The sequence below is a fragment of the Scyliorhinus canicula genome, chromosome 13, assembly GCF_902713615.1.
Source record: "Scyliorhinus canicula chromosome 13, sScyCan1.1, whole genome shotgun sequence".
NCBI classification, from domain to species: Eukaryota; Metazoa; Chordata; class Chondrichthyes; order Carcharhiniformes; family Scyliorhinidae; genus Scyliorhinus; species Scyliorhinus canicula.
Genome location: NC_052158.1, coordinates 25,610,286 through 25,626,520, shown reverse-complemented (window position 1 = coordinate 25,626,520; position 16,235 = coordinate 25,610,286). Strand labels below are relative to the sequence as shown.

At 42.1% G+C, this 16,235-nt stretch overlaps 1 protein-coding gene across 1 annotated transcript in view; it reads right to left on the bottom strand.

Moving 5' to 3' along the window:
• LOC119975530 (zinc-binding protein A33-like) overlaps window positions 1–16,235 on the bottom strand; it is a 556,168-nt gene that overhangs the window by 528,752 nt on the left and 11,181 nt on the right. Inside the window, exons 3-7 of the mRNA XM_038815321.1 lie at window positions 15,725–15,742; window positions 13,030–13,056; window positions 12,193–12,216; window positions 9,286–9,312; window positions 3,775–3,801 (exon numbers count right to left, since the gene is read on the bottom strand). The gene's annotated coding sequence lies outside the window, so the exon portion shown is untranslated. The remainder of the gene's footprint in view (window positions 1–3,774; window positions 3,802–9,285; window positions 9,313–12,192; window positions 12,217–13,029; window positions 13,057–15,724; window positions 15,743–16,235) is intronic.

Genomic DNA, 16,235 nt, shown 5'->3' with positions numbered 1-16,235 from the left:
TGTCGGCAAATATCGCGCGAGCTGATCAGCGCCCGACCTCAGTGTTCGCCCAGGTACCACATCCAGGCCAATGTCTTTCGGTGGGGTTGACCTTCGAGAATGCTGCTCTGACATCAGATACAAGTTGATCCGAGGCTTTTGGGGTGGCGGACGTGATTTCGCTCACCTCTTGCTCAAAGCGGGCATAGAATGCATTAAGTTCATCGGGGAGGGGTGCATTGGAAACGGCGATGTTACATAGCTTCATTTTGTAGCCCGATATTTCTTGTAGACCTTCCCATAATCCACGGGGTTCGTGTGGCTAGCCTGGGACTCGAGCTTTGTTCTGTAGGTAGCCCCCATCAAAGTAAATTTTGCACACCATTGCATCATAATCGTGAGGATAATGGAGGCCAAAGTTCGCAAAGAAAATCGTCTTGCGTTATTGCTCGTTTTATTGCATCAAGTTCGCCTAACTTGATATGATTTGGGGAGACAAACTGCTCCCTAATCGATCTGGCAGTGCATCTCTGTGTAACATATGTAACTTTCGCGTCAACTTACTACTTGGATGTCTGTTAGAATTTCTAGTAACATTACTTTATGCAAAGGATGTGAACCGATCAGTTAGTGGAAGATCAGCAATGGTTCTACTCCAACTGAATCCAATTCGACGACATTTTCTTTGAACACTTCATAATCACACATTTTATTCGATTTCAGACTTATTCTGTTTCATAGCGTGGTGTAACTATTTCTTTGCCAGTAAGATTACAAGGCAGAGAACATTTATATTTTCAAAGCTTTCAAGCAGATTATAAATGACCAGTCTACACTGATGCATCTCAACTGTACTCTTCAGTTTTATTGAATAACATTGCAACACGAACCCTTTCCCCTTTAAGAAGTCTGGGAGTGTATTGAGTAGAAGTTTTGAAAAATATTTTATGACAAGTTAAATATATAATTCAATTCCAACCACTACGAACTCATTTGACATGGAATTATGGAAAATATACTGGAAAGGAAAAGGACATTCGGCTCAACTTGTCTGTGCCATTGCTAATGGACTGAATGAGTCTCCTTACGCAGCACGCCGTCGCACCCTCCCTAAATGTCCTTCTTTTGCTTTCTCTCGAAGAAAGCCGTGCAATCATATTTAGTTATTTCATACTTCGTTTGGTATCAAGATACACGTGGCAATAATCCCCCAGTCTGGACAATTTTCTAAGGCCTGCAATAAATGTATTAGCAAACATCAAGTACTTATTGTCGCCAATTGCCTACAAGTGGAAAAATAATTTCTCCTCTTGTCCTAGAAATCACTTTCCAGACTTCAAGCTAGTATTGATAGATCACTTTCACCCGATTTTTTTCTGAAGGTAAGAGCTGATGTCTGTTGAGTTATTTCTATATATATCAACTTTGATGAGACAACTCCAAGGAATCCCACCATTCCTTCAGCAGAGCTATAAATTTCGGGGCAGAATGCTCCGTCCTAATGCTAGTACCAATCTACGACAAAGGAGCGACGTTTCAAACATAGCCAAAGGCGCGTCACAAGAGCCGTATGAAGCATTTTTGACATCGTGCAGCACAACGAGATTTCAGGGTCAAGACCAATCACCTGGTCAACCGGCTAACATTTAAGGTGAGCTTTAAAGGTGGGATGGAGCAGAGATGCAGAACGGTTTAGAACGGGTATGCTGCGACTTTGAGTCTCAACAGCTGTAGGATCGAGTATTAATGAATGAAGAATTACAATCGAGGTTGCTTTCCGGAGTAGTGTGGATCGTGATCAAGTTGCCGGCAGAGGAAAAGCAAGTAAATGAATGAATTAAGATGAACAAATGTAGGCAAACACGTTCTTGCAAGGCAGAATGTGGGTGACCGAGCGGGCGCAATGGGATCGTCAAGTCAAAACGTTTGTCAAGATTAATGTATTGTTGCAGCAGAAGTTAAGCCAAGAAAAGGGCTGAGTCAGGCCACGTCATGGACGTGACAATAAGCGATATTTGTCATTACTTCGATACGTGGTCAGAACTGATCTCAGGTCAACTATATCACCAAGCGTCTGAAATGTCTGACTCAGCATGAGATCGTTGACCGGGGGAGAAATTGAGTCGTAAGCTAAGCAGACGTAACCACATACAATGGTTTCTCATCTATTGAACATTTTATTGTTGAAATTTATGCTGATCTGCGACAGGGCAATGTACGCGCAGCCTGATAAGTTAGAGGCAGCGGAGGTTTCTTGAGACTTTCTGGTGAGCTAGTTGTTTGCCTTCTCAGCACGTTTGTGAAGTCTGGCGCTGTGCTTTGGATATATCGTCTCATCATGTAGGCGAGCCCTTCAGGAATGGGTGATTTATTTTTGGGGAAATAACGGGAATAACAATTGAGGGGACTGCGAAGAAGCTATTCCAGGACATTTTCTGGCTAACGGGAATAAATGGATAGGAGCCAGGCGATAGAGACGTTTTGGAAGAAAATGTTGATGTTATCATGCACCCAACCACCTCAATATTTTGTAATCCGCAGCCCATGGAATTGTATATCCAATTGCTGAGTCGAAATTTCTGATGTGTCAACGAAGTACTCTAGCGGATTAAATATTACAGTCACAATGTAAATTCCTTGTCTACATCTGCTCAGCCATTCAGCAAGAATAAATCTTTCTCGTGCTCACTTTATTTAGAATATATGGACTTATTTCATCTGATATTGGGGCTGATTTAGCACAGGGCTAAATCGCTGACTTTGAAAGAAAACCAAAGCAGGCCACCCGCACGGTTCATTTCCCGTACCAGCCTCCCCGAACAGGCGCCGGAATGCGGTGACTAGGGAATTTTCACAGTAACTTCAATTGAAGCCTACTTGTGACAATAAGCGATTAAATTATTTTATTTAATAATTTAAATAAAAATGATTGATGTTACCTAATGTAGATCGAAGTTTGTGCCTTTTTTGATTACACAGGCCAAATAAAATTTGAAGAACGGAATACAATGAGGACATATTTGTGAATTACCAGTTCTGCCTTATTGCACCAAAGTCATGTTCATGGACATTTCTGCATTAATTATTTTAACTAACTACTTTCAGTGTATTGTAATTGATTCTGGGAACATTGGAACTGATGGACGTAAATTGATCAGGAAGATCACGATAGTGAGAATGCAACTTGGGGGAATTTGCCGTATGTGCACCACTGTCGGTCATAACATACTTCGTTGTACCTTGCAACCCATCCCGAATTTGTGATAAAGCCGGGCGCTGATGAATGCTGGGAGTTTAAGGTGACACTTGATTAACCTGTGAAATTGTTAAAGTGAGGGAGGCAACTTCTCTTTCGAAGGGTAGGGTTGGCAAGGTCATATACATCGTTGCTTATCGATTTATCTGTCTATTGACAAAGGGAAGGGATCATCTACTCTAATTACACGATCGAAATTCCACATTAGCACCGACACAGGTTTATATGGCTCTATCCAAAATTCAATTCTAATTGCTTAATATAATTGAGCATTGGGCGTGTTTAGAAATATCTGCAAATGGACTTCAGTTTGGTTCCTGATTGTTGCACATGTTTTTCACCCAGACATCAGTAAGCACGAAGTCTGTCACTCCCTTCTTACTCTATATTAATTAAATGCGTATCCACGTGTGCTGATTTCATGTGCATGTATTCAATCACGCAACGCATCCAGTTAAAGCAAATAAGGGAAGGCACGATGTCGTTGGGTATGGGGAGACAGGATGCCTGAAGAAGATGTGCCTTTTAATTTTTCTTACCTGCTTCTGTAGTTCTGAGCTGAGTTTCTGCGAGAAATTATTAAAACGACAAATATTATCGCTGAATATGTGTTTCATAATACTTTACCTTTTCTAAATCTTTTTATTGGCTTTTATCATATTTATAAACAGTTGTTACTTATATACATTACGTTTTTCCGGCCGGCGCTAATTTGCTTTATTTTACAGAGAGATTTGTTTTGTCCTTCATTTGACTCACTGTACGTACATTTCGCTGCCCTCTGGATTGTTCTATGATATCCCCCCTTCCTCCTCCGCCGCATTGGTTTCAGCACTCTCCTCTTCTCTTGTGGTTTTCCCATTTTACTCCCTCCCCCCACCCCACGGGTTGCGCAGTCCGTGTTTCATAATTCTGACGTATGTTAGTATTTACTAACGCCAACACTTAGCCAGCCACGCAGAATGTTCAGTGATTAAAAAATAACCGGCTTGAAGTTTGTGCTCAATGACCTTCCATCACAACCATCAGCTGATCCCTGAACCGCCGAGTAGTTCCAGAATTGACTGTTTTTAATTCAAGCACTTTGCATCTGGCTGCACGACTGGTTAGTGATGCGCAGTGACGTGAACAGCGGTTTTAATTCCCTCATGCGGCCGAAGTTATCGATGAACGGCTCGGTACTCAAACTTTCTCTTCGCCGGATGTGACGTGGCCCTCTTGTTAAATCACCACCAATCAGCTCTGAAATGTGAGTCCATGATCTTACTGGTCGATGGCGACATTTGCATATTAACTTTGCACCTGCAGTATTTTGCATATACATTATTGGAGCATGCTTCTACAACAGTGAACATTTGGATGTAAAGGCTCATAGAGCCGACCAAAGCCGTACCATTGATTGTGTACTATTGTACTATTGTGTAAGATTGGTGAGCCATTTGAAAGTTACAGCTCATGGTGATTCATTATCTTATTTGTTTTCGAATTCCACCGGTTAGTTGTTCATATCCCCAGGTGGAATAGGCAAGAACATATAGAACCGATGTTATTCTTTTCCTTATTCGTGAACGATCGTCACTTTCCGAAGCATTTCGCTTGTGGGGAGCACTTCAATACTTGGCAGTAATTATTACTCTCTTGTTTCTTGGAAAAATAAATTTCCATTTCGGAACCAACGCGGCACAAACATAAACAAAATTAATTTTAAGTTGATCTGGTGAACACTAACTGCGGTCATGTCTGATGGCATTCTACTCTGTTACGAGTTGCAATCAAGTAAGTAACATTAAAAATCAACGATTTCTGACTGTCTGTAAAACGGTGCCAACAGACGTTGAGTACACTTCTAAATGCATGCTGTGACTGAGTTCACAGTTATTACTCACAAGACTAAACTTATATATTTGGAAGAATGGTCCGTTTTTGCAAATCCGCGAAACGTTGTTGGTCTATTTCAACTCGTTTGCCAGCATTTTCCGACTAAGTCCCCTTTGTCTCACTATCTTTTAAATGTTGAACTGCGGCATTTCCGAATCCTATTGAGATCATTGCCAAATCCTCCATCTCTATTTACCGTATTCGTGTCCCATCCACAAGAACTTTAATTGACAGCAAACAATTGAAATTGAACTGATGCTTTAATTATGAAGAAGAACTGGCACATGGGGTTGTTGTAGTCTCCTCCCACACATGAAAGTGTATAGTATATATACTTTAGCGTATTATTTTGGTTTTCGTAAGCCATTCAACACAATCATGTTTCCAGTGCTGCCTTCCTGAGCACTAGGTCGCAATAAAGTAGGCAAAACCAATCTGTCTACAGTCCTAAAATGTCTTTTAGGTTTAGCACACGCGACTTGGTGCAAATTTGAAATTCGATGAATTTGCAAAGAACTGAGGTGTTGCGATGCAAATTTCACGGTCCTGATGACTGACGGTTAATTGCTTGGAATATTTTGAAACGTAAACCAGGAAGCTTGACCCAGTTTGGTCAAGGCATTGCCATGAGGAGTCAATCAGCAAAGTTCTGTTATCAGTTTTCTTTAGCTTAAATACGTGGTCTGGGTGTGTACATTACTTCTGCCTGCAAAAAACAGATCCATGTGTATCAGTAAATGTAGCTTCTCTTTACCGAAAATGCACCACACCCCGAATGCGAATGATGATAATAAATTGTTCATCAGCGTAATTCTTAGTGGAGTGAAATTATTTTGCAAACCTTGTCTAAGCGCAGAATCTTACCAAATTTCAGACACTGCATTTTGAGTTTTTCAAGCACGCGATAGATGTTTACGATCTGTGCTTAGTATAGGTAGGTTAAGTGGGTGGGCAAAAATCTGGGAATGGACGATCATCTGGGACATTTGAAATTGTACATTTTGACAAGGCAATAAAAAAAGCGCATGATCGAAATTAGGAGAGATTGCAAAGGTCTGAAATTCAGTGGGATCTGGATGAAATGCATGAAGCAGAAAAGGCCAGCTTTATTTAACAGCAAATACATACAAAAGGCAAGAGGATATTTTCGTCTATTTTCAGCAAACTTTTATATAGAAGGAGGAGGTTGTTTTATTGTTGTGGCGGGCAGTGATGGAATTACATCTGGAATATCGTGTGCAATAATGTTTTTCTTACTTAACCAAAGATGCATGTGAGTTAGAAGCACTTCAGCAGGGATAGACGGCTTGTCTTAGAATAAAATGTAGGCAAATTTGATTAGTATCCACTGAAGTTCAGACGAGAAGAGGCGATTTTAATTGAAACTTTCAGATCTTCTGTTGTGTCGACAGATTGGATGTGGATGGAATGTTTCCTGTTGTTGACGAACTCAGAACGACGTGTCACAGTTTTTAAAAAATACGGACCATAAGACATGAGAGCAGAATAAGGTCATTCAAGTCTGCTCCTTCATTGAATGACATAATGAGTGATCAGAAACGATTCCCCTCAACTCCAATATCCCGCCTCATCCCAGGAATGCTTGATACATTTACTGCTTAAAACTGTCCATCTCAGCCTTGAACACATTTAACATTCCAACATCTACTGCCCTCTGCGATAAAAGATTCCACAGATTAATTACCCTCTGAGAGAAGAAATGCTTCCTCATCTCAATGATTAATTAACAGCCCCTTGCTCAGAAATGCCCTCTAGTCCGAGATTCTCCCAGTTTTCAGCATCCCCCTGTCAAACCTTGAGGGAATCCTATGTTTCAATAAGGTCCTGTACCAGCATCCCCGAACAGGCGCCGGAAATTGGCGACTAGGGGCTTTTCACAGTAACCTCATTTGAAACCTACTTGTGACAATAAGACATTTTCATTTCATTTCATTTCATTTCAATGTCGGCATTCATTCTTCGAAACTCCAGTGCCTACAGGCTCTACCTACTCAACTTCTCGTTAAAATAAAATCCACCCTCACACGGTAGCTACCGTGAACCATCTGTGGACAGCCTCTATTAGAAATATGTATTTTCTTAGATACATTTGTCGTGTATTGAAAACAATGATAAAGGGAATATTTATTCACGAGAGATCCTTAGTCTGTGGCACTCTCTTCCTCTAAAGGTTGTGGGGGCAGAATCTTTGAATATATTTAATGCAGAGCTAGATATATTATTAAATAACACCGTTTCTAAAGGTTATCGGGCGGAGACAGAAATGTAGGCAGTAGGTTACAATCAGATCGGCCACGATAGGAGCACGGTAGCATTGTGGATAGCACAATTGCTCACAGCTCCAGGGTCCCAGGTTCGATTTCTACTTGGGTCACTGTCTGTGCGGAGTCTGCACATCCTCCCCGTGTGTGCGTGGGTTTCCTCCGGGTGCTCCGGTTTCCTCCCACAGTCCAAAGATGTGCAGGTTAGGTGGATTGGCCATGATAAATTGCCATTAGTGTACAAAATTACCCTTAGCGTTGGGTGGGGTTACTGGGTTATGTGATAGGGTGGGGGCGTTGACCTTGGGTAGGGTGCTCTTTCCAGGAGCCGGTGCAGACTCGATGGGCCGAATGGCCTCCTTCTGCACTGTAAATTCTATGATAATCTATGATCTACTTGAATAGCGGAGCAGGCCTGAGGGTCCAAGTGGCCAATCGTGCTACAAATTCTTACGTTAGATTCTCAGAATGGGTTGTAGACAAAATAGTGTTTTCTCTGTTAGCAAACAAAAGTAAAATATCCTGCGTGCGACCATTGTCTGATCCAATACTTTGTATGCTTTTCACCTAGAAAACTCATGATCAATGGCGTTTAATATTTAGCCACAAACCGATTCAAACTTGAAATGTTTCATCTTCTTCCTTGTCTACTCTGTGACTTTCGCAATGTTGCCATGGCAAAAGGAAATACGATAGTTCGAAGTTATTTTAATTCATAGTTGCTTTGTTATAATTTAAGGAAAATAAATGTTCCCAATGCTAGCTTACTGAATATCAGCAACTATAAATTGACTTCCGTCCTCTGTGAATCTAAGGATAAGTCCAAAGATGTGCGGGTTAGGTGGATTGGCGATGCTAAATTGCCCATAGTGTCCTAAAAAGTAAGGTTAAGGGGGTTGTTAGGTTACGGGTATAGGGTGGATACGTGGGTTTGAGTGGGGTGATCATTGCTCGGCACAACATCGAGGGCCGAAGGGCCTGTTCTGTGCTGTACTGTTCTATGTCTATGTCTAATTCATAGATTCATAGATCATAGAATTTACAGTGCAGAAGGAGGCCATTCGGCCCATCGAGTCTGCACCGGCTCTTGGAAAGAGCACCCCACCCAAGGTCAACACTTGCACCCGATCCCCATAACCCATTAACCCCACCCAATACTAAGGGCAATTTTGGACACTAAGCACAATTTATCATGGCCAATCCACCTAACCTGCACATATTTGGACTGTGGGAGGAAAATGGAGCACCCGGAGGAAACCCACGCACACACAGGGAGGATGTGCAGACTCCGCACAGACAGTGACCCAAGCCGGAATCGAACCTGGGACAATGGAGCTGTGAAGCAATTGCGCTATCCACAATGATACCTTGCTGCCCTGTTCTATACAGAATGAACAGTTGGCTTATTAATGCCAGGTACATTTTAAAAACGAAAACAGAAAATGTTGCACAATCTCAGCAATCAAAGCTTTTACAAAGAGTTCTTTCGCCTCGAAGCATTAGCTCCCTTTAATCTCCGGATGTGCTGTCAGACCTGCTGAGATTGCCGAGTAGTTTCTGTTTTGTTTCAGATTCCAGCATCCGCAGTAATTTGCTTTTACATTTAAAAAAAATAGGCTGCTTGATTTAATTCCTGCACTAACTTATTTAAAATAATTCGTATATAGACTTAAAAAATGCATTGTACATTCATCCAATAATAGCAATATCAATAACGTTTGTCCATATTTAAGTTTAACAGCAACGACGTAACATCATTATAGTATGAACATGAAACAGTCAATGCCAACAAAGTGATTCGATTCAATTTAATTCAGAGGGATGTCCTTTCCAAAACAGAGCAGAACATATTTCATTTAAATATGTATTAATGGAATGCATTCCTCCTACCTAGATCCGCTATTGTTCTTTTGTGTTCTGAAGTAAAATAAGCACGATTGTAACAGGATTACAGATGATACATTAACAATGGAGTGTTTGAATTGTACCCAATTGCACCGCAAATACGGGCAGGATTCTCCTTCCCCTCGCACCAGGGGCTGGATCCTCCAGTCGCCAAGTTCGAAATCATGTTCGGCGATCAGCCAGAGAATCAAAGTTCCCAACAGGATCGGGGGTGGTGCCGCTTTTGCGAGGCTCTGCCCCTCCAAAGCGGCGCACTCGGAGAGTACATGGAACGATGTATCGACGGCCTTAGGACGTTGCCTAAGCCCCCCCCCCCCATTGCATTGTCCCTGATCGGCCGACTTCCCAATGGGGTATGGTTTCGTTTGTCCAGAAATCCGTGTTGCGGCTGTGGGTTCAGTCCAGCGCCAACACAGTCAGTGGAGGGGCGATCAGCGGGCAGGGGGGACTTTATCAGGAGCTGGGGGCAGTGTGGGGCTTTGGTCGGTGGCGCATGAGCCGGCCAAAGGGCGAGCACTATTTTGCGTTGGGCTCCACAAACTACCTCGGCTATGTCCACAGCGCGGCCACGGCAGGCCATGGCCGTGCGCATGTGGTGCCATGGACCTGACCATTCTCCGGGCCGTATCGGCAGCTAGAGTCGGGTGCTCCACTCTGCCGGCATGCTGGCACCCAGCCAAACGGAGGATCGGTGGCCGTTACGCCATTTTATCTGGTATAAAATGTCATCGTTCCCACACCAACGTGGGGACATGGCCTCAGAATCAGAGAATCCAGCCCTAAATTTCTGGTACGGCGAACCACCGGGCTTCTCCATCTCGCCAGCTGTTTTCCCATTGTGGGCCGCCCCACGCCGCCGGGAAACCCTGGACCTCCGGCGAAATGGAATATCCCGACAGTGGAGAATGGTTACTTCAGAAGGGAGGTTTGAACAAGGTGTGTCCCGCTCTTCACAGAACCGTCTGTGTTCCCTTTCAAACCTTTACCAGGTGCTACATGGTAAGATGTATTTGTGAAATTTGAAAATTATTGGTAGTGCCACAAGTTAGTTCAGTTATGAATGAGTTGCTCCAAATTTCAGGAAAAAAAACACCACATGGTTCAAACTAAAGTATGTTGGAGGATGAAGTTTCCAGAGAAATCTGAAATCACACTTCGTTTGGAAATATAACAGGTTTCTGGGTTTCACATAATACTTAATACAAGGGCAGCAGGGTAGCATGGTGGTTAGCATAAATGCTTCACAGCTCCAGGGTCCCAGGTTCGATTCCCGGCTGGGTCACTGTCTGTGTGGAGTCTGCACGTCCTCCCCCTGTGTGCGTGGGTTTCCTCCGGGTGCTCCGGTTTCCTCCCACAGTCCAAAGATGTGCGGGTTAGGTGGATTGGCCATGCTAAATTGCCCGTAGTGTCCTAATAAAAGTAAGGTTAAGGGGGGGGGGGGGTTGTTGGGTTACGGGTATAGGGTGGATACGTGGGTTTGAGTAGGGTAATCATGGCTCGGCACAACATTGAGGGCCGAAGGGCCTGTTCTGTACTGTTCTATGTTCTATATAGTGCAGAAGGAGGCCATTTGGCCCTCCGTCTCTGCACTGACATTCTGAAAAGTGAACCCTCCCTCAACCCACACCCCCCACCCTATTCGTGCAACCTCAAATAACCTGCACGTCTCCGGACACTAAGGAGCAATTCATCACTGCTAACCCAACTAACTTGCACATCTTTCGACAGTAGGGGGAAACCGGAGCTCCCCGAAGACACGGGGAATACGTCTGAAACTCAGCACACCCAATGCCTGAATTGAACCCGGTTCCCTGGCGCCGTGGGGCAGCATTGCTGCCACAATAAGACCATGCCGCCCAACTTGTTTGTGTATATTCGCATTACATCTCCTGTAAACCTCTCCACATCGTTTCGTTAGTTGTACATCCATTTACCTTTTCAACTTGGTGAGTTACCTCTATTACTGCTTCCTCTACACGAATTATTTGCACCACAAAACAAGTGGTCATGTATTGATCGTGCAATTTTTATTCAACGTTGCAGTAAATGTGGAACTTCATTACGTGACTATCGGGAAAAAAATAATTCAATTCACTCCTCTACTGTTTACTACCAATTTATAAGTGACATTGGGATTTGCGAAACCTTTTCCACACGCAAATGATTGCCTGAATTAATGTTCTGATCCGCTTAAGAGGGTATATTGGAGCCCCTTCTCAGGGACAATGAACTGTCGGCAACAAATTCAGTTCTAGTGAGCCCCCGTTCTCCATAAAGCATGAAGGAATTAAAAAATAATGCTAGTGAGCAATAGCTTCTGTGGTGAATGCTGACATTTCACAATGATTCTGCTATGTCGAAGTATTCCTTGGCGTTTGCATGGGAGCACCCGGAAACGCAGAATTTGTAATGGTCATTGGAGACTTTCTATTTGATTTTCCATATAAAATAGGGAAAATTGCCTGAGTCTCATGTACATTTTGAATTTTGGTATATGCTTGAATTGAATTGCCCAAACGTTGATTTTATTGGAGGACTTATCGAATGCTTTACAAGAAGATTTTAGAAATTAGAAGTTATATCAGCCGATATTGTGATGCAAAAGATTCATTAATTACTGTCAAACCGCCTTTCTAAAGTTACTCAAATCTTTCATCGATTTAATAAACTCAGGTAAAGTATGTTTAAAGTTCCTTCGTGCGGTGGCTGATTCTTCTTTCATTATTAGCCAACTGCAGAATTTGCATACATGCAGAATGAATTTGTAGATCAGCTGACGAGAGCTATGCTTTTCTGTAGCGTTATAGAAATGATGATTATTAATCTCAAATCTATTTACTTTCACCAAAAATATATCGATAATTGATTTTTGAATGTTCTTCCGAAAATTACCCTTATTTTCTTTGTACGTTGAAACTGGTGGAGAGAAAGAATTGTAAATTAGTGGGTAACGATTGATTACTTAAATCGCTCTTTGCAGATCAGCAAAAGCAAGATTGTAGTACTGCAGCCATCAATTCTTCTCAATATTTTATTGTCGTTCCAAAGACTCTGGACTTTAATTCCTGTATTTTGTACAATTTCTTCAGTCATGAGTTAATTCACATCATTTGACTATTTATGTACACACTAGGGCATGGCAATGTCCAAAGGTTACTACATTTAAGGATCTTCATTTTCTTTCCCAGCTTCAAAACTTCACTTACATGAACGCATTCCTCTTTATTTTCCCTTTGTCATTGATCGAGATATGAAGCACAATTTCCAAATATTCGTCCTTTCGAATAAGACCGCACTTGAACAATTATTCGGCATCCTTAGCCCATCTCATTCACGAATAATCTAGCTTCTGACTGCCTAGGATCTCCGAATGACAATTTATTAAAGAAAGCAAATACTTACTGTTTACTCATCCTCGTGGACTGTCCACTGCATTGTCTTTGCTCTGCTGTTTGGAAATTCTAAATCAAAATCGAAACTGTAGGGAGTTGAAATCTGTCTAACAAAGTGGAGCTGCTGGTTGCAGTGGATTTGTCCGCAAAAGACATTTGCAGAGCGCCCGATTTTGAACACAATTGATTCCAATTCATTACACCATAGCTATTTTACCGGGAGTAGTCAGTATCACGGAGTAGCTAAACACCTCACAACGAAGAATACAATTCCTTGTTCAAAAACGTAAGACGAATATAAATATCACGTAAGCTTGAAATCAGTTTGATACTTTACCGAGTTGCAAGCGAAGTACATCAGTTCCTGAAGTAGAATTTATCACAAAACGTAACTACAATAATTTGTCGTTGATAACGATGGAAGTATCAGGTTTTGCATCAATCACTTTAATGTTTACATCAGTTATTTCTGTTGTTTTTCTCAATTATTTAGAACTTAGATGCAACAGGAGGACAGGCAGTATTCGATTTAGTAATGAGCCCAATTCAGTTAGTAGCATAACTGTACGCGAACATTTGTCAAATAGTGCTCACAACATGATTGAATTCAGTGCAGCATTTGAAAGTGAAAAGCCCGTTTCAGATACCGGAATTTTAGACTTGAATAAGGCTGACTTTAAGCGGATAAGGCAGAGGCTCTCTGCTAATAATTGGGAAGAACTGTTAATTTGTTAAACGACTAAGGGCCAGCGGAGAATATTGAAATAAATATTTAACAAGATGCAGAGCAACTATATACCCCTAAAAGGAAAGGGTTTCAGTCCAAAAAAACATAAGCCAATTTTATGCCGTCCCGAAATAGGTGAGGGACAGCATAAAACTAAAAGAAAGGGCTTCCAATAATACAATACATGGTAAAGATTCGAAGGAATGGATTGAGATAAAGACCATCAAAGGGCCACAAAACAGTTTATACGAGCTACTAAAAGAGGTTATGAAAAACTTGCAAGGGACATCAAAATGAACAAGAGCGTTTTTGTCATTATAGAAAAGGATAACTGTGGTGAAGGAAAATGTAGGCTCACCAAAAGTTGAAAATGCAGACATTGTCAATGAAAAAGGGGAAATGGCAGAAATTTCTTTGCCTCAGTATTTACAGTATTTACAGTCAAAATGAAGCATAACTTTCCGGATGTCCCTGAGAAAATAGTAGTCGACAATAATCCAGCATCAGTAACTAGGAATTAATGGCACTAAAGAGATACAAATCCCCAGGACCTGGCGATTTCCATCTGTGAGTTTTAAAGGAATGAAGGGAACACATTGCAGATGCCCTAACTGTGCTTATCAGGTTTCACTAGATTCAGTAGTCCCTCTGTATTGAAAAAAAATTACATGTCACTCGACTTTTTAAGAAGTGGGAAAGGGGGAAATCAGGGAATTACAGAATGGTTAGGCTAACATGTATGGTGTGGAAATTTCTGGAGTCATAATCATGCATCTGTTCACTGAACATCTTGTAAAATTTCGGTCGAGCAGGGACGGCCAGCATAGGTTCGTGAAAGCAAGGTCATGCCTGACAAATTTATTGAATTTTCTGAAGAGGTAAGCAAGGTGGTTGACAGGGGAATGTCTATGGATGCCATTTACATAGACTTCCACAACGCATTATATGAAGACCCGAACAAGAGTCTGTTAACTGAAGTGGAAGCCTAAGGAGTTAAGGACAAATTATTGACATGATTAGGGAATTGGTTGAATGGCAGGCGACAGAGAGTGTAGATAAAGGGTAATTACACAAATTAGCAGATATGACTAATGTCATACTACAAGTATCTGTGTTAGGGTCTGAATCACTATTCATTAATGTCTTGGATTATGGCACAGAAAGTTATATAACCAATATTACGGAAGATAAAATGTTAGTTTGCATTGCAGATAGCCGAGATGATAACATACAATTGCAACGGCATATTGACAGATGAGATGAATCTCCCTGACGTTTCAGCATGCACTGCATATCTCTTTGTCCCGGGAAAGCGCGGAATGGGCGTCCAGGCGATACAGGGGAAGGGGGTGAATGGTTTGGAGTGTTGCCCCTCACGTGGTATTCCCAGTGCACGGACCAAACGTCAAGATTTTGACCGACAAGCTGACTAATTAGGCCACTTAGATGCGGTATCATCTGGCCATTGTGCACTACACTTTTGCTCTGGTAGTTTATGCACGGCAATGAGTTCACATTGCCATCATTATTGTGCAAGGAAGCGGCCCTAGCCCGTTGGGGCGTGACTGTACACCAGCTGCAGTTGGATTGGCAATAAATCTTCCAAATGGGATCCAGCTGTCTGTTTGCTGCACTGAACAAGCCTCCCGGCGTTTGCCAGCCTCGTAGAATTAAAGGCGTCATGGACAATATCCAAGTGTTCCCAGAGGCACAACCCTGAAATCTCCGTGCCCATCCCGTTCCCTGTGCTTTAGTGGAGAAAGCCAAGACGGAACTTCATCGGAAGGAGAGTTTGGACATGATAAGGCCGGTGCAATTCGCTAAGTGGGCAGCTCCAGTGGTACTGTCTTGAAGCCGGATAAGACAGACCATCTCTGCGGACTATACACTGACAGTGAATATGGCTTCGAGTTTGGACTGTTATCCTATACCATGCATCGAGCGTTTGTATGCAATACTGGCTGGCGGCTGTGCATGTAAAAAATTGGACATGAGCAACGCTTATTTTATCATGCCAATCTACGTAAGCTGCACATATTTGAACTGTGGAAAGAAACCAACGCAAGTACATGGAGGAAGAATTAACTCCACACAGTCACAGAAAGCAAGAATTGAACCCGGGTTTCTGGAGTTGTGAGGGAGCAGTGCTAACCAATATGCCACCGTGCCGCCGATCACACGCGATATTTCCTGCTGTTCCATCAAAATCAATCCAAGTGAGTTGCCTTCAACAACGAATACTTGGAAGAAAAGAGCAGATATACGGTCACTAGTGACTTGTTTCCGATGAATGCAAAGATCTTACCAAACGAAGGTCGGCTCGCTGCAAACCGAATGGAAAAAACAATTAATCAATAAACTTGAGTCCCAACATAGAATTTAGCTCCAAGAATTATCGTGCAATATATTTTCTCCACGTCAATCATGATCTTTCTTCTCTCCTTTCTCGCCTCTGAAAAACGTGCGCGGGCTTTCAAAATCATATGTTACTCGCAGTGGGTGTACTTTTTCCTTTCATCACTCCACTTATTTTGATTGATCTACCTAGATTACGAGAGGAAATCAAGTTTATAGTAAGATGTTTGCTTAAAATCTGTACCCATTTTCCTTCTTTGTCTTGCCAGTGTGTTGAATTCATGTTCCGAAAATGAATGTTCCGCGCAGAAAATTGCATTCGTCCCTTTTGGGGATCAACATGGTTGGCCTTCTCGATGATTTGGGGGTCACTGTGGAGTCTTTTAATTTTGAAGACAATCTTGTCTCAATCGCTTTGGCCTATTTCAACTTTCTGAAAATTAACACGATCGTTAACATGG